This window comes from Perognathus longimembris, chromosome 2 (assembly GCF_023159225.1).
Source record: "Perognathus longimembris pacificus isolate PPM17 chromosome 2, ASM2315922v1, whole genome shotgun sequence".
Classification (NCBI taxonomy): domain Eukaryota; kingdom Metazoa; phylum Chordata; class Mammalia; order Rodentia; family Heteromyidae; genus Perognathus; species Perognathus longimembris.
Window position 1 is genome coordinate 52572924 of NC_063162.1, and position 19086 is coordinate 52592009.

The following is a 19086-nucleotide window of genomic DNA, read 5'->3' on the forward strand; positions in this document are numbered from 1 at the left end:
TCACATAAAGACATATGTCCTGTGCTAACATTAGACTTAGTATAACCATTGTGTGTGTGCGCACACACACACACACACACACACACACACACACGGAGTATTAACCAAAAGATTTAAGGTAGTTGTGGGACAGAATAGATTGGTGAGCATGCATAAACTTGGATACAAGGGAAGGAGAGTACTTTCAATGCTTCCCAATCTTAACCCTCCCTTAGAGGTTTGGAGATGTCATTTCAATAAATATGATTTGCCTCATAATTAACACTCTGAGTGCTTCCAAAGTGCCCTCTTTGTCCTCATTTATAGCTTCAAGCAATCCTTTGTCCTGACATTTGTCACTTGCTGAACAAGCCACGAAGGTGAACCTCACCCAAAGCTGGGCCTATGCAAGCTACAGATTCCAGAAGAAGCAGGTATGTCAAACTGGATAGATGATGGATAAAGAAGCAGAGCTGCCTCCCAAGGTGGGTGAGAAATGAAAATGTTAAACATGATGCATATCAGCACCTTGCTTGGCATGATGGTGTGAGCTCTGAAACCCAGACACTATTGATCGCAGCTGGGTGGGGTTGTGGGCAAACCAGGGCTGGAAGAGGGGGAAGGCAGAGAGGATGGAAGGGCAGCCAGAGAAGGCTCCTATTCCCCAGGGTTGCTGGAATTGTTTTGGTAATTACTTTAGCTTCCTCAATAGCTTGCGATTTGGCCAGAGCCAGGGAACCTGGGTTTGCAGTTGCTTGATGCATAATTCATACAGCATGGACAGCAATTATGAGCTAATTGAGGGGTGTAATGTTGAAAGAAAGGATCCATTATGAAGACATAAGGGATGTTGGAGGGAAGGACCTCTTGAGTCCACTGAGGCTCATTCCCTCTAATTCAGCTTTCCTTAAGATGACTCTAATTGTCTCCTGAAGGGCACCGAAGCTCTTTCCTAAGAGAGGGGCTGGGGGCTGGGCACCATGTGGTGTGGTCCTCCCAATGGAAGAGAGTCCAAGGGGGCTGAGGCGACTTCTCAGGCTCTTGTGTGCTTAGCCTTCTGTGCATCCCGTTGGCATGGCTATCTGGATTAATATGATTTAAGAGGTGGGTTGTGCCCATAGCCATAAGTTTTGAATCAAAAGTCAGGATCTCTTGTAGGTGGGGAGGGGGATGAGGAGGAGGAGTTAGTGTGTGGCAGAAAAAGGATTGGGTACAGAATTTGTGGGATTTCTGATATCAGATCATGTCTTGAGGGCGTTAGAGGACAACCCCTCACAAGGCAATTTAACAGGACAAACCAGGTGAGAAACTGGTTTGTGAATGAGGAGCTCTGGACTGGCAGGTAGTTGATACAGGGTTGGCTTTGCCCCTTCTCAGAGGCACTTCAAACTTCATCTTCCATGTCTGGCCTTGGTTTCTCCATCAGAACCATGGGACTGCCAGAGCCTCCCTGCTCTGATATGCTATTCCCATACATTGTACCTCATCTTTCTGACTTGAGGATGTTTTGTGTATGTCTATGTTTGCTAGTCCTGGGACTTGAACTCAGTCTCTGAGCTTTTTTTGCTCAAGACTAGTGTTCTACTATTTGAGCTACAGATCCACTTCTGGTTTTTTTGGTGCTTAATTGGAGATGAGAGTTTCATGGACTTTCCTGCCCCAGCCAGCTTCAAACTACAATCCCCACATCTTAGCCTCCTGCATAGCTAAGAGTACAGGTGTGAACCATCAACACTAGGCTTGACTTGAGGTTTTAAACCTTGGCGCTCAGCTCTGGGGAAGAATACTATGTGCTATAATCCACACAGGATTTCCAAGGGCTGGAAATATGGCCTCATGGTAGAGTGTTTACACAAAGCCCTGGGTTTGATTCCTCAGCACCACATATACAGAAAAACCCAGTAGTGGCACTGTGGCTCAAGTGGTAGAGTGCTACCCTTGAGCAAAAAGCATCCAGGGACAGTGCTCAAGCCACAAGTTCAAGCCCCAGAACTGGCAAAAAAACAAAAAACCAACAACAACAATAACAACAACAACAACAAAAAAAAAAACTTGGCGCTCAGCTCTGGGGAATAATACTATGTGCTTCGCAGGATATCCAGAATGTGACACACTCAACAACAACAAAATAATTTAAGTCAGTCATGTAATTTTGATTAAAAATCATTTCTCCATGGGCTCACTACAAAATGAAAGTAATATGATATCTCCAAACACTGAATCAAAGACATTTTACCAAGTAAGTGCTGTTTGTGATAAGGGCAGCTCATTGAAGGCTGAGTAAAGATTGCCTGTCTTTGGAACTTTATGGAACCTGCATGTTTTTGCTTGAAAGTTGCTTTAGCATGGTCATTTAGGATGTGGCTTTTCTCTTCAGCTTCAACCAAGGACTTAACATGACTGCCCTGATTAGCATGTCCACTAAAGCTGGGTTGCAATATCCAACCTCACCAATAGAGGTTGCTATGCCTAGCTCAAGAGTCAGACTGGAATCCTACTATGGTGGAGGAGATCTGAACAATGGTTTTCTGTAAAAAGACTTCACACAAAATCCCCTGCTTTCTCCCAGGTGGAAATCAGACCTCTGCAAATGGGTCTGCTTCTACTGCAGCATCCTGTTCTTCACTGCCCTGCGGCTGCCTTACATGCATGCTGTCTCCTGTGTTGATGCCATCATCTGGCCAGTTTGCATGTTGTCTGAATACTTGAGGACACTTGGCATATTAAGGGTGGAGACTATGTTATTCTCAGCCTGCAGTGCTAATGCGGCTATTTATACTAGGAGCTAAAGCAGATCTTTCACCTGGAAGTTGGGCTGTCGCGTCTGTTTAAGCATTCTGAACAGTTCTGTGGCTTATTTGAGATGACTTTCAAATGGGTTTTTGCTCAGCATAATTGAGCACCTGTGGGCCAAGGACTTCTTTTACCTTCCTTTCTATCATGTGACTTTTCCAACACTTTAAGAAATCCTTCCCTAACTCTGTGTGTGTGTGTGTGTGTGTGTGTGTGTGTGTGTGTGTGTGAAAGAGAGAGATAGACAGAAACAGAGACAGAGAGATAGAAGGACTGAGAGAACCATTAACGAAGTGCATATTTACATACATGGTCTTGTGGTTTTGTTTTGGGAGTGTCAGGGTTAAGGTCAGGATACACCAGACAAAGAAAACTGTTATTTGCCTTGGGGAAAGGATGGCAATAAGTTCACAGTTGAATTTTCATTTCAATTTTCCCCTATAACCATAGCCATCAGCTCCAGAAAGCACATTTGTCCCTTAATGTACCTAACCCTACATGTGAGAAGACACCATGAGAGAGGTATGTTGTTTGGTTCCAATTGGATCCTTCGGGCACAAGGATTGGTGGCATCTGTTAGCTACATCCTGGTGAGAATAAACACTCATAAGCACCTCCATATTTAAGCTTTGTTTTTGATGCATCTTAAGAGAGAAGTCATGGTCAAACAAAATTACTGTGTAGCTCCAAAGACTGACCACACAAGGCACCACAAAAGTGATACATTAAAAGCTTTTCATCCTAAGTGACAACTGCTTCAACCAAATAGACTACGATGAATGAAATTCCCCCTCAGTGATCTCATGATCTTAAAAACTGCTGCAATTCAGTACCAGGTTTGGGGTCAAGGGATCTCTAACATGAGACCCTCCAAACCAACTTGTGGCAAAACTTTCTTGCAGATGTTAAAATTATTTCTATCTTTTTAATCTTTTAGATCTTCCTTCCTTCCTTCTTTCCTTCTTTCCTTCTTTCCTTCCTTCCTTCCTTCCTTCCTTCCTTCCTTCCTTCCTTCCTTCCTTCCTTCCTTCTTTCCTTTTATCCTCCTTCTTTTTCTTCTTCCTCTCTCTCTCATTACAATGAATTAAAAACTCAGGGGCTGGGGATATGGCCTAGTGGCAAGAGTGCTTGCTTCGTGTACATGAAGCCCTGGGTTCGATTCCTCAGCACCACTTATATAGAAAACGGCCAGAAGTGGTGCTGTGGCTCAAGTGGCAGAATATTAGCCTTGAGCAAAAAGAAGCCAGGGACAGTGCTCAAGCCCTGAGTTCAAGCCCCACGACTGGCCAAAAAAAAAAAAAAAAAACCCTCATCAGTTCATATTAACAATTCCAATTGTTCCTGTGAAGTGACTTGGTTTCCAAAATCTCACTGGGGTTTCCTTATGAAACACCCTCCCTCTGGCCATCTTACTACTGTTGAGCCATCAATATCAGGAAGTGGAAACTTGTAAGCCCTTGTTTGAGCTGTGGTCACCTGTGCTCTGCAGGGTGATCTTCAGCCTCCTTTATATCTCATTCATTACACTTGGAATGAACATCAGTCGTGTAGCAGGTAAAAGGCTAAGAGCTGGGAGGTAAGTGGGGGAATGTCTGGGACACTGTCAATGAGTTTGTGGTTTTGTGACAGCAGAGTCATTGCTGAGATCTGTGAGAGAGGGGACAAGGGGCTCTTGTGGCTGAAGGGAATCATTAGCAATCTGTCCTGGCAAGTCCAGAGGCCTTCTCCAAGCAACACACTAACACTTGAGTCACTTGGGTCTCTTGGGTACTTTGCATTACAGACTCTGTATTCTCTTTCTCTCTCTCTCTCTCTCTCTCTCTCTCTCTCTCTCTCTCTCTCTCTCTCTCTCTCTCTCTCTCTCTCAATAATAGTGGGATTTAAACTCAGGGTCCTGAACTTGCTGACTAGATACTCTACCACTTAAGCCAGTGTTCCAGCCCTACTTTTCCTTATTTACAAATATCTTTTTTCCCTCAGCATATAGAGGCCCACTCCTCTAAAAGCCAGACAAAGGATAGTAGCCTGTTCTGGCTGTTTCCCTGTGGAGTCAATGCTGGAAGACAGAGTAAAGTCTTCACCCCCTACCTGCCCCCCCTCCACATACTTTTGGCATCTGTAGCAACCATCTCTGCCTCACATCAGAGGTTAGCTTTGCAAATGCAAAGACTTCTTGTAGGGTAATCTTGGGTTAGTATCACTGGTTCTTTCCAAAATTAAGGTACAGGTACCTCTACTCCATTCAATTTTTGTTTTATAGGCCCATGCCTATAATCCTAGCTACTCAGGAGACTAGAATCTAAGAATCATGGTTCAAAAGCAGCCCAAGCAAGAAAGTTGGTAAGGCATGTATCTCCAATGAACCATCAAAAAGCTAGATGTGGAGCTGTGAGTAAAGTGGTAGATTATCAGCCTTGAGCATAAAATCTAAGGAACAATATGCAGGCCCTGAGTTCAAACCCTAGTACTGGTATAAGAATATGTGTGTGTGTCTGTGTTTCAGTTTACAAAATAAGCCACATAGTGCTTGCAAGATTAAAAAGTGTGTTTGTATATCTTGAGCCTCATAAAGACACTCCCAGCCATTTGTCGGGATCTCTGAGGACCCCTTCTCCTCACTCCTCTGGAGGAGATGCTCAAATGTTGGGGTCTAGAGGACCCCTTCCCCCCTCCCATCTCCCAGGGGGAATGCCTGAACCTCGATTCTATGGAAGAAACTCCGTCCTACCCCTCATACCGGCAGAAGGAGTAAGGCATGTCCTTTCTGGACTGCTCTAGGCTGAAGTGGGATGCCAAAATCCCTTCCTCGGCCCCCCATAATGTGTCAGGAACCGCAGGACAAAGATAACGGGGAGAAGGCTGGATGGTTGAATGAGTCTCAAAGGACTAAATTGAGAGGGGGGTTTATATAGAGGTAAGGGCGGGAAAGGGAAGGACTTGGGCCATTGGCTAAGCCGGGCTGCCCATCAGGTGATGTCATGAAACTTCCTTTGTGGGCTGGACAACCCTATCATGGTGGCACGCACGTGTTCGCCCCCCAGGGGTTGGGGAGCTTCTTTTCCGGTTGAGGCCGGAAGGTGGGAGGAGCTCCCTCCCACACTGTCCCAGGGATGGGGGAAGGACAGCGTCTCGCTCTTGGCGCCCTTCCCCCACCAATGCCAAAACTGAGTCCCCAACAGCCATTATTATCCTCCTGGGCATCTTATGGTGCTAATGGAAATCTTGGCTGGAGCCAGACTACCAACCAACCAGCAGACTACCAGCAGTGGGGCTTGGACAATACCTGAGCTACATGACCAACTGGCAAAGCCTGACTTGTCTATGGCCCCCAGCAGAGATGTCCCAGCTCCTCAAGCATGAAGAGGATCCTTGTCCCACCATGTCATGGAGACATAGAAGACCCACTCAAGGCCACTGTTGGTGGTAGTGAGAGAGGAGGGGCCTGAGTCCTGGTTGATTGGATGCCAGTTCTGGGTTCACTCCATAGGCATTTCCCAAACTGAGATTCACAAATGCCATCTCTGAAGTTTATGTTTATTGTTTTGTTTGTTTGATTGATTGATTTTTTTATCCAGTACTGGGGCTTGAATTCAGGGCCAGGGCACTCTCCCTTAGCTTTCTTTTGTTCAAGGTTGGCACTCTACCAATTGAGCCCCAGCTCCAGTTCTGGTTTCTTGGTGGTTTATTGGAGATAGGAGTCTCATGGACTTTTCTTCCCTAGCTGACTTTTAACTGTGATCCTCAAATCTCAGCCTCTTGAGTAGCTAGGATTACAGATAAGAGTCACTAATGCCTGGCTGGTTCATGCATTCTTGATGTAAATCCTTTAATAACTGTAGCATTCCATACTGAGAGAATATGGACATATTCATATCACTGGTGTTGAAGCCCTGATCAGCAGCCTTAGAAGCATTCCTTGGCATCCTGTGAGAAATTCTGGTTTCTCAGCCCAGCCTCCACCCTACAGAATCAAGAAGTCCAGCAATGGAGCTGGTCCTCTGGGTTTCCCAAAGTTCCTCACGTGCTTCTGACACACATTCAAGTTTGACACATGCATGCTGATCTAGCCCCTGCTTCTCAGCATGGCTGCCCATTGAATGACCCAGGGAGCACATAGAAAGATTCTGCCTCCGTTGGTCTGAGGGATGTCTAAATATATGGTTTTTGTTTGCAGGTGCCAGTCCTGAGGCTTGAACTCAGGGTCTGGGCCCTGTCCTTGAGCCCTTCCACCTCCCCTCAAGGCTAGAACTCTACCACTCAAACCACTTCTGACTCTTTGGAAGTTAATTAAGAGACAAGACTAGTGGACTGTCCTTCCCAGGCTGGCTTCAAACCTCAGTCTTCAGGTCTTTATAGGTGTGATCCACTTGCTCCCAGCTTTCAACATAAATATTTGTAGTCTCAGAGAGGTCAATGAGCAGCCAAAGCTGACCACGAGTCATTGTCACATGTGTTGGGTTTAACATATGAGTGATATCATGGCTACAGACTTGCACAGAGGAGGGATTAGACATGTCTTCTTCAGCTCGTGATATCCCCAAGGTGTGGTACACCCTCGTGTGCTAGGAAAGGATCTCATCCTACCTTTTCAGGAGAAGGACAAGGAAAAACTTACAACCAGGCTATGCCATGACAGCTGAGCTCCCTTTCACTCACAGGGCAAATAAAGGTACTGAAAACATAAATTTGTGTTTGCTGGTTTTATTTTTTTTAAAGATACTAGGACTGGGACTTGAACTCAGAACCTTGACATGTTTCTTAGCTTTTTTGCTCAAGGCTGGTGCTCTACTACTTAGGTCACAGCTCTGTCTGATTTGTCTGCCTGGATTGGCCTCAAACTTTGATCCTCAGATCCCAGCCTTCTGAGTAGCTAGGATTCAAGGCATGCTCCATGGGCATATGGCTGTGCCTCATTTTTAAGTTTTCAAGGATACTCTTACTTCCCAGAGTAAGCATAAGAGGTCCATTCCTAGGTTGGAATCGATTTCAGTAGCATTCCAACACAAACTGGAGCAATCAATATTGGGCTGATAGGATTTTATACATTTTTTTTTTAGTCTTAAGCTTAGAAAATTAGAGAAGGTGGTTTTGTGTATCCATACTTGGGTCTACAGAGCCCCTGTTGGGATCTGTGGAATAAGAATCACCTGTGTCCAGCCCCTCGAAACAGTGCTGCCCACTCTGGCCTGTCCTCAGGCCCCTCGGATTAAGGCAGAAATAATCTTTGAAGATTTCTAGGCAGTAATTAACTGTAATTTCAGGGGAAGGGAATTTGGTCAGTTTCGATGCAGTACAAATTGGCCTCCCCTATCTGTCTTGGAGCAAGCTTTGTGTGCAAGTCTCTTATCATGCTCTTTCTTAGAGGCATTGTTTCCCATTTCAATATAATTGCTTCAAAATAATGTGAAGAGATCAATTGCCACTCGTCAGCTGTAATTTTCTGCCACTGGGGAAAAAATGTGGAGAAGAAAGCAAAATATGAGATGGCTTATTAGCCAAGATGGAGGGAAAGAGAATGTGCACTTCTGGCTGGGAGAACTGGGATTTCTGGAAGGGCAATGTGCTTGCTTACTCCTGTCCCTATGCCTTTTGCTCCAGTGGTTCTCCCTGCCCCTTGCCCCTCTCAGTGGCTTCTCTTTAATGGGAAAATCCTAGTTCTCCTTTTATAACCAATTCTAATCCCAAATGAGAGCCTTCCTGGCCTCCCCAGCCCATGCAAACCTCTTGTTCCTCCAAGCTCACTGGTTTAACCAAACCCACTTGTGTCTGCTCAACAAATAGTGATTGAAGGTCCAAGCACACATGGGAAGGCTGTGGGCTGCAAGGAACAATTTCAGTTGTGGAGACCCAAGTCAATAGCTTATTTTTCCTATAACAAGAAGGGGACTTCGGGCTGAGTTTAGAATCCAGATTTCAAGGGTTCTTTGGGCCTTTCAAAGACAATTTCTGGTATGCAGATGGCCATCTGGGAGACAGATTCTTCTGTATATAAACAGGAAAAGAGAGAAGGACTAGCACCTTGCATGGAGGTAATTCAGTGGAAGATCCAGTCTTTCCAAGAACTCCTGGCAGTGATTTTTTAAAAGCAGTCCCATGGCACCATTGACACAGAACAAAACCTAGCTACTTAAAGACACCGTTTGACCCACCTCAACCAAATCAGTACAACCAACAAGTTGAGCATGCGCTTTGCCCTCTTCCTGAAGTCTACTCTCTACCCTTCCAATTGTTATTTGTGCCTTGTTGTTTGAACACAATTCTGTGGCCACTTGTAACTTCAGGGACACTTGGAAAAGTCAGGACTTTGATGTACAGCTCCCTGGGGTGGGTGGTAGATGTTGGGCCAGTGGACAAAGTATCTGCCCAGCCTCAGGCTAAATTTAGTGCTGGGAAGTGCAGAGTGGACAGGACAGCCCCAGTATTGTCATGGTGCAGAAATGCTTGGTACTCTTGGCAGCTTCATTGGTGTTACCTAGAAACATCAGCATCAGCTCTCAATCAATGGGTTGGCTCCTCCCCACACTCCCTCCATGGACTTCAATCTAAATCAACCAGCTTCCTGCATAGTTTACTTCTTGTGAATGTTCCCAAAGGAACATAGATCCATAGATCCAGGCTTCCTTCCCACGGTAGCACTATTGGAAGGTGGTGGAATCTTTCAGAGGTAGAGTCTAGAGGGAGGTCTTTAGATCATTGGGGATATGCCCTCCCACACTCCTCTGAGAAGGAGTGAGGAATTGTGGGTCCTTGGTCCTTTCATTTCCTGTCTACAAGATGCACAGTTTTCTGGGGGTCACATCCTCCTGCCATAGCTCAAAGCAATGGAACCAACTCATCCTGAAATGGAACCTCCAAAACCATGAGCCCAAACCACCATTGTTTGTTTGTTTGCCAGTCCTAGGGCTTGAACTCAAGGCCTAAGCACTGTCCCTGGCTTCTTTATGCTCAATGCTAACACTCTACCACTTGAGCCACAGCACCACTTCTGGCCTTTTCTATATATGTGGTACTGAGGAATCGAACCCAGGGCTTCATGTATAAGAGGCAAGCACTCTACCACTAGGCCACATTCCCAGCCCCACAAATTACACTTTTCTCTTTGTAGCTCAGGTATTTTGTTACAGTGACAGAGCCCTGACTCATATAATTCTTACTTTCCCTGAGGCTGGTAAAGAAAAGGGCACTAGACCATTGTCTTTATGGTGCACCTGCTATCTGCCTCTCAAGTGCCCATGCCTGTGTGGTGTGTGAAATGGACAGCCCACCTCCCCAACCTTTCTCCAGTGTGGACACAGACACACAGAGGTGAAATGGTTTGCCCGAGTCGACCTGGCTTATAAGTCAGCAAGCTAGCCCAAGCACCTGAGCTCTTTCTTTTAAAAGACACCCCAGCAGCAGGTTTGAAGTAAACACATGGGAGACATTCCTGCTTTGCCTCTAGAAAGCTAAGGGAGGGACTGACCTCAGGACCTTGACCAGAATCCCTCTCTACCATTCTGCCATGGTGCCACAGATGGACGGTCCGGTCCACTCTGGGATGCAGCGGGGAAGTACGTAGTGGGGAAACTTGGAGGAAGAGGGTGACCATATTCAGCATAAATTGGGACTATGGACTGGCTATTGGACTTCTGGGGTCACTTAACCCTCTGTCTGTTCACAGCAGCTCTCATTCCCTGACATAGGATCCCCTGGAAGACTCTGGGGGTTCCACTAGTGCTCAGATAACTCTTAAGGCTGCTTCTGGAGAGTTGGCAATACAGAGATTTGGAATCTAAGTGGATTGCCTCAGTGGGAATACTGACAGCTGTGTGACCTTTGGAATAGCACACAACCTCTCTGTGCCCACCTTTCCCATTCACGAAGGGAGGGAGGGCATTATGCTGCTATTTGTTTTGCTCTTCTCTTGGAAGTGACCTTGCTGGTTTCTCTCCTACTCAGTACAGATAAGCCTATGGACTAATAAAAGCAATCACATTCTCTGCCTTCGTGTTCCCTTCTGGATAGTGGGGTGGTCTTCTTGGTGGCCAAATAGAGCCCAGGAGCCTGGAGAAGAGCCCTTAATGAGGGCAGCCTGGTGATGAAAAGCTCCCTTAAGCTTCAGCCCCCATTATCGAATGATGGAATAAATGCAGCCAGCCTTGCGGGCGTGCACGAATAAATTTGAATAGCAAGACACAAATGCAGCCCTTAGCTCGGACGCGCAAATAGAGTTTAATAAAGAGGTAAACTGAGACCGCTTTTATTTATTGCCGTGTAAATGTATTTAAAAAGGTATTGGCTTTCTGCAGCTGCAGAGGCCAGCTCCTCCTGCAGCCGGCTCTTTCAAGCCTGCCGCTGTTATTAGAGCCGTAATGAATGGGCCGCTGTGAGCGTGCTCTTCAGGACTGCAGAGGTACAAGATTAATGAGATGACAGCCTCCAAAGGTACAGACGGGCCCTGTTTCCCCGCTTCCCAGCCATGTCGACAGCAGCACCTCTGGCTTTGTTTGCTCTGCAGCGGCTGCCGAGATTGCAGCATATAAATGGCCCCAGGATCCAGGATGGGGACTGGAACCGTTCACGTCGCTTTCATCTGGGGCCCCACAGCCTCTCCCCGCAGGCTGCAGACCCTTTGTCCGACCCCCACAGGGCCACGTTGTCTTGAGGACAGGCTCCCCACCCTGGCCTGCAGGGTGTCCCAGGTCTCAGAAAACTGGGGGAGGGGGGAGGGGGTATTGCTCGTTTCACAGCCTGCTGACACCCATGGGTCTGTGGGACTAGGTTGCTCAAAACACAAACACGACCTTGGGGTCTTCAGAGGGCAGTGGAAGGGTCCATCAGTAACATGAACTCACTGAGCTGGAAATTCATGAAAATCACATATTGGAAGATTACTTGGGAGGCTGGAAAAACCCCACCATACTGCTTCGCAATTCCTTATGAAGGTGGCATTGAACCCACTGCTGTCCACCTGGACATGGATGGAGGCTTATGCAGTCACGTGGCCAGGGAGCTGGCGTTCAGTGGGGATGGCCTTTCTCTGGAAGTTGGTATGACGATACTACTTCCTGGCTGGCCAGCAGGGACTTCTTGGCCCTCGTTCACACCTCAGACATGCCTAGGCAGATGGCCACCAATAGCCAGCGTGGGGTCAAGCAAAAAGAGCACAGAAAGTAGAGCTGTATGACCAAACTGAGTTAGTTCACCTCTCTGAGCCCCAGTTTGTTCATTTATCCACCCAGAGTGGATGAGCAGTGTGTGTGTGTGTGTGTGTGTGTGTGTGTATAGCAAATCCGATAATGTGTGTAAAATACTTTAGCCAGGCGCCAGTGGCTCATGTCTATAATCCTAGGTACTGAAGAGATTAGGATCTGAGGATCACGGTGTAGAAAGTCCAGGAGATTCTTATCGCCCTCCAACTACTCAGCAAAAAACCAGAAGTGGAGGAGTGGCTCAAGTGGTCAAGTGTCAGCCTTGAGCAAAAAGGTTAAGGAGCACAATGTCAACTTTTTGAAAATCAAGATCAATATAAAGCAAGAACCCCAGACACATATTTAGACTTCCAGGAGAGAAAAGTTGATGGGTCTGAGAAGTCAATTGTGTTATTTGTGGGTCAGGTGGCTTAGAGGACCAGTCATGTGTGGTGTAACTCAAAGTACCAAAAGAGAATATTTCCACGAAGAAGTGATTGGTGTGTGGGGCCCAAATTCCCCTGATGTGACCATTACACAGCCAAGAGCATAGATCCAATTATCACATTGTACCCCATAATTTATCTACAATGATCATTGTGCTGGTTTTTAAACTAATAGTACAAGGAAAAGAGAGAGTTCAGCTTCTCATGCCAGCCCACATCAAACACAAGCCACACGGGTCCTCTGGGGAGTGGGCAGGGATTCTTGTGGGTGCAGAAGGCTGGACCTGTCCCCTCCTTCCTCTGTCTATAGACCATGATGGAGCAGCCTTCCCACATGGAGCATTGCTTTAGGAGCAGGAAATGCAGCAACAACTAAGTGGGCCTGGCGTCTGTCTTTCCTAAAGCTTGTTTTCTAGGAATAGATACAGGAGTCAGGTAGTGGGAGGGCTACAGAGAAGGGGATAAGGAAGGCAGGGACTGGAGGGGAGGTAACCAGGCATGAATGACACATCAAAGTTTCTTCCAGTCCTGTGGAGGTGGGAAGCCCGCCATGTGGATCCCAGTCTTGGTGGAGAACTTGCATGACATAGAGCCAGAGCAGCTGGGGCAGAGCCGTGCGAGGGAGCACAAGCAGAAACAACTCAGCACAGCCACAGGAAGCCGCATCCTCTGGGCCTTGTGGACTGATTTTGAGCTCTATTTTCACTACAGTGGAAGCAACGTGGAGGGTGCAGGACCTTTGGATGCAGATCCGTGGACTGGTCGAGGCCCTGGAGCATGGTGAGCCCACAGAACATTGACTGGTCAATTTAGCCAGCAGAGCTTATGGCAGAGAGCTAGGAGAAGTCAAGTCTAGACCAGGCAGACTAGCCACTGAGAAACCATCTAAAATCTTTTGATTGCCAATGGCCTCTGTTGCTTCTACCCCTGGGAGATTTGGAGGCTGCTGGAAGCAGGGAGGGCATTTTGGAACAGATTTAGACTCAGGAGAGAGCCAGGAGCTCGGGTAGCCCGAGGGAGGAGGCAGTGATTGTACACAGGAGAGGGTACACTGAGACGAAAAGGAAGAGCCCAAGGGTCTCAGGGGTGAAGAAGTAGAGCTGACCCAAGATGATGTCCGGGCTGAAGCCTACCCTTAGCCCCCCTGGCCAGCAACACATTAGTACTCATTAGCACATCTTCTAACTTACCAAGAAATTCAATTTCCTACAAAACAACCAGCCCAGTCCCAGGGGAAGCAGAACCCTATTCATCACAGGCGTCTGCGGGGCCCTGGCTGTCGCTGCCTGCCCTGTGGAATCTCCTGTGCCGGTATTGGCCCACCATGGGAAGGCAGACTAATTGGCACCTCCGTAGGCTGGCGTGTTTTTTCCACTGGATCTGCACTTTCAGAGTAAACAGGCATCAAATCAGCAGAATGTATGTGCCAAAGGAAAGTTCGCACCGTTGCCATGTGGCTGGAATTAAGTGAGCAGTGCAGGCGCTAAAAAATAAACATTCAGGATGTCAAGGCTCTTGGGGATTATTTTTTTTTTTTTGGTGGCCTTTAAAGGAAGGCAGATGTCAACTTTTTAAAATTCCAAATAAAAATGTCCTTGGCAATATTTTTGACACTGCCTCACAATCATCAGGCTACAGTGAGTGTGTTTTGCATCTGTGAACACACGTGAGGGTGTGTGTGTGTGTAAGAATGGAAAGGAGGGCTTGGATATGTGTAGGAGCCTGGGCAAGATGTGTAAGTTAGTGCAAATGCATAGACATGTGGATGTGGAGTTCTGCTGACACTGAGGGCACAGATGTGTGTAGGGCTGTGTACAAATGTGTGAAAGCATGTGAATGTGCTTCCGTGTGGCATGTGATGTGTGAGTGCACAAGTGTACACATGTTTGTATGTATGAATAGTGCATCACACGTGTATTTTGTATGTGAAAGTGGGATTTGTGCACATGCATATTTATGAATGAGTGTGTATGTGTACACCTGTGTGTATTGTGTATGCATTAGTATGCATGAGTGTACATGTGCACACTACCTGTGTGTGATATATGTAAAGGTGTGTCTATTTGCATGTATACATATATATGAATGAATGTGTGCACACACGGTTGTATTCCATGAAGGTGAGTGTGTGTTTTTGTGCATGCAAATGTGTGTGCATGGATGTGTTTGTGTGTATGGGTGAGTGAGCATGTGCATATGTGGTTGTATTGTGTGTTTGTAGGTCTGAGTGCACATGCACATGTGGATTTACTATGTGTGAAGGTGTGTGTTTGTGCATATGCACATACATGTATACATGAGTGCAGGTGTACATGTGAGTACATTGTGTGTGAAGGAGTAAATATGTGTATGCATGTATGTTTGTGTATAACTAGTCTTTTGGCACATATAGGTGTGTTGTGCATGAAGAGGTGTGTGAGTGTGTGTGCATGTGCATGTATAAATAAGTATGCATGGGGATGAATGGGCGTATTGTATGTGTGAAGGGGTGAGTGTGTATTTGTGAGGATACATATATAAGAATGAGTATGCACATGCACACGTGGGTGTGTTGCGTGTGAAGAGGTGTGTGCATGCATATATGTTTATGAATGTGTACATGCACACATGAGTGTATCGTCTATGTGCCCATGAGTATACACAGCAGCACATGTGTGTCATATGTGCAGTGTGAGAGGGGAGGGATGCTGAGTGTAGTGCCCCTGTAGCGTGTGCACACACACACACATGCGTGTGTGTGTGCCGCTCACAGGCAGCATGCACACCGCTGCTCTGTCTCCTAGCAGCCCGCCTGTCATCTCCCTCCTGCATTCTTCAGCAGCCGGCCCCAAGGCTGCGGCCAAGAAAGCAATCAGGCTTCCCATTTGTCTCCTGCCTGTCACCTACCAGGGCTGGCAGGGGTGAGGCGAAGGGGCAGCCCTGCTCCTCAGAAGCCCAGGCCTCCCTCGGCCGGCTGGGGGCTGGGGATTGGCCCTGTTTTCTTTGCACTCCCAATTACTGGCACCTTCTGAGCAGCTGATGGAGAAGCTATCGGTTGCCACAAGGAAGATATTCCACCAGAGCTTTCCCATTCCCCACACAAAAAAGAACCTTCGGCATATTAGACACATTTTTCAATGTAATTATCCCCAGCCCACACACACAGCTTGGAGGATTAAAACATAAAATACAGTCTGCTCCCCACACATGAGACCAGCGCTACAACTGGCATCATAATAAATAAATGAAGTGGCCTCTCTCCTCCCCTCCCCGCTCCTCTCCCTCCCCCTCCCTCGCTTGCCCCCCTCCCTTCTCCCCTCCTCCACCTCTGCTCGGAGCTGGGCTTGTTTTGCTTCTTGTCTTCTGGATCCCATCCATCCTTCCCGCCCCCTCCCAGCGCAGCCCAGGCGGGCAGCAGCATCACCACAGAGGAAGTCGCCCCACACTGCTGCCGCCGCCTCAATGAAACAAGGGCTTTGTTCAACAAGCCACCCAGGGTTCTGTTCGCCGAGTCTGTGCAGAGGGTTCACTGCGCTGAACGCGGGCGTACAGGCTGAGGTGGGGGTGGGAGGAGGGAGGCGTCATAAGCAAATGGCTCCGTGGATCCTGGCAGGGACATTAGGAGGCACCCCAGAGCCCCTAAAACAGAGCATCTCTGTCCAAATGATGGAAGGGCATCTGCTGTGAACCTGCGTCTGCAGCAAACAGCCTGGGTTGCTAGGGAACGGCCATGAGAAGGGGTTGGTCTAAAGGATGCAGATCCAGGGTCCCCCCTGGGATTTCCAGCTCTTGAGCCATGGCCAGCCCTAGCCTGTGGGGTCAGCACCCACATGCGCACCATGGGGTCAGAACACAGGACCAGGAGAACTGTGAAGCCCAGGAAGGTGCAGGGCAGGTACCAATGCTGAGGCCCCAGGCTGATTCCGGGTGGGACCTAGGATGCACTGCTGGCTAGGCTTAGTGGGTCTCCCAGGCTCCTTGTGGCTCAGAACTATGCATAGAGCCACAGCCACCCAGAATTGGCAACTTCTGAGCTCAGCATCACCTGCCCTGCCCCTCTTCCTCTCCTGTCCTCTGCGATTGCTCTCCTCCTGTCCAGCCTCACCATCCTTATTTAGTTCACTGCTGCCCTGACCACCTGATCCTTCAGGAGGCAGAAGGGGCAGATCTCCTCCTCACATCCAGCAGGAAGCCCTGAGTAGTACTCGTCCTCCAACTACATAACCAGAGGGGTGTGGCTCTTCTCTATCCAGATTAGAAAGGTGTTTGGGGGGCAGGGGGACAGGGAGGCAACCAAGGGGCTGATTCTGTTCACTCTGCTGCACTAGATTGGAACTGTTCTAGGTTTGACCTCACAGTACAGTTTGGTAAGGTGATGTAAAGATACTCAGTGCTCGGGGCCAGCATGGAGTGGCATGAAGTGACAGCCTTCCTAAGTTCTCATCATACCCTGTCTCCTACAGTGCTATCAAGCAAGGCACTAAATCCAGTCGATCCTCAGTTTCCTAATCTGTGAAATGGGTGTATGGAGAATTAGGCAAACCCACACGCAGAAAGGGCAGTACACAGGTGATCTTTCCACCCCAGGAGACCTGGGCTCCTTTGCATCTGGAAACCCCATGAGCCAGCTTCATGACTGTGTGCTAGGACCATGTTCACCCGTCCTCTGCCTGCAGACTCTACTCTGTTAGCCTGCCAGCCCTGAAACCTACCCGGATGCCTTGCCATCCACATTTGGGCCAGATCGTAACCCTCTGGTGAGATGCTGACCTTCAAGGGCTGGGATATGTTCACTGCTCTACTGTTACCCAGAGGTGGGCTGCCAAGCCCAGAAACATGAGACACCCCAGGACTGCTTCACCTGCTCCACAGGCCTGAGGCTTTCCCCTGCATCACCTATTCTTGGGATAGCAGCACCAGAGACAAGATGGACAAACTTCCCTCACCGGCACCACCCAGCAAGAAGCAGTACAAGGTCACATGGTCAGCACCTCCCTGCTGTAAATCTGGGTAAAAGGAAAGGACCCAGGGAACCTAGCTATCCAAGCACCTACTCTACTCCTGGCTTAGGGCCTGACATACAGAACCACACAAAATACTTATGTAGACTCTGTAGGCCATAACCTCATAGAAGCCTGTTGGCAAACCTCAGCGGGGGGAGAGGGGTACCAACCTCTTTTGCAGATGGCGAAAGTGAGGCTGGGGGGAAATTTAAAGTGTCTTATGTATGGCTGTACAGTCAACTCCCTGGGCTCAAATCGAATCCCCAGGGACTCCTATGTTCCTGCTACTCCTGTGGGTGTCCTCTTGTCACACTGTGCTGCTTTTCCCAGCCCCACAGGGATCATCAGGGTCAAGAGGATAAAGCTCACATCAGCCAAAAGGCCTGGCCTAAGTGCCTGGTGATGACCAGGACTTCCATATCTCTCCCAGATCTCACTAGGCCCAAGGAGGGACCCCAGGGAAGTAGTGGATGCTGAATAGCCTGAAGGAGAAGAGACTGAGGCCTGTGGTCTGACTCAGAGAACTCAGAAAGTTATTTGATCCACTTGGGCTCTGCCCTATCTGCAGGGGTACTTTACAAGGGTGGCCTGCGGAACTCACATGTAAGGCATTCTGAGATAGCCTGAGAATACAGTGTGGTAGAAGAGGTCCTGCTCTCTGCATTCTAGTGGGCTGGTAGAAGACAACTTGAGCCTCCCAACAGAAATGAGGGCTGGGGCTGAGAGAGCTGGGGCCAGCCTGGGCCTTCATCCTGTCTCAGAATCTTCTCCTCATCCATCACCTCAGCCAGTGAAGAATGTATGTGTCAGAGGGAACAATGGTAGACTCAAATCTCCCATTTGTAAATGGGGAAGTTGGAGGCCAGAGCCACCCCCCCCCCCCTTCCTCAAGTCTAATTCTATACCTTACAGCTTCTTCAAGTACTCTAACTCCTGCTGGGCCCCAGCCATCTGTCTTCCCTGAATGGCTTTCCACTCCTGGTCTATTTGGGAAGCTTCTATGTCCCTGACAAAACCATCTCAGTAGTCCCATCCCATCAGGGGGTCCTCGCTGAGTTACTCGTCTTCCTCAGCCTTCCCTAAGTGGAGTGACCCACACTCCCAGAGCCCCTGAGCCACTCAGTGTCCATCTCTGCATTCTCTTCCCAGCCTACATCTCGAACTACATAGAGGTCCCTTCTGCACAGGAATAAATGAAGATCTAGGCTGGGAGGTCAGGAGAAGAAGAAGGGGGACTGAATTCCAAGTGTGCACCAGCTGCAAGAGAAGACATGATCTCCCATCAAGCCTCCCCCAAAGCCTCACTCCCTAGTGTTATATCTGTTCTCATCTGGGATCCCCAAAGGGTAGACGCCTTTGGGCTGAGTCTTAGAATTGGGATTTTTTTTTAAATTTCATTGTCCACAATCTCTTTCATTTAATCATTAGGAGAAAAAAGGAGTAGAACATAGGTTTTGGGGGGAATTTTTTTTGGTAATCATTAAATTGAAACTTTCACCTATCAAAAATAAATGGAGATGATTGAAAAGCAGATTTCTGGAACCAAAGAGGATAGTCACCCAGGTGCATCTGAGAAAGGCCTTCTCCAAGTGCTGGAAATGGACACCCCGTGAGCCAGGCATGAGTGCATTGTGCTAAGTGAGGACTTGCCCAGGAGGTCCTGGGTGGGACTCAAAATACCATTGGTCGGGGCATCAATTTCTGTAACTCTCAGTA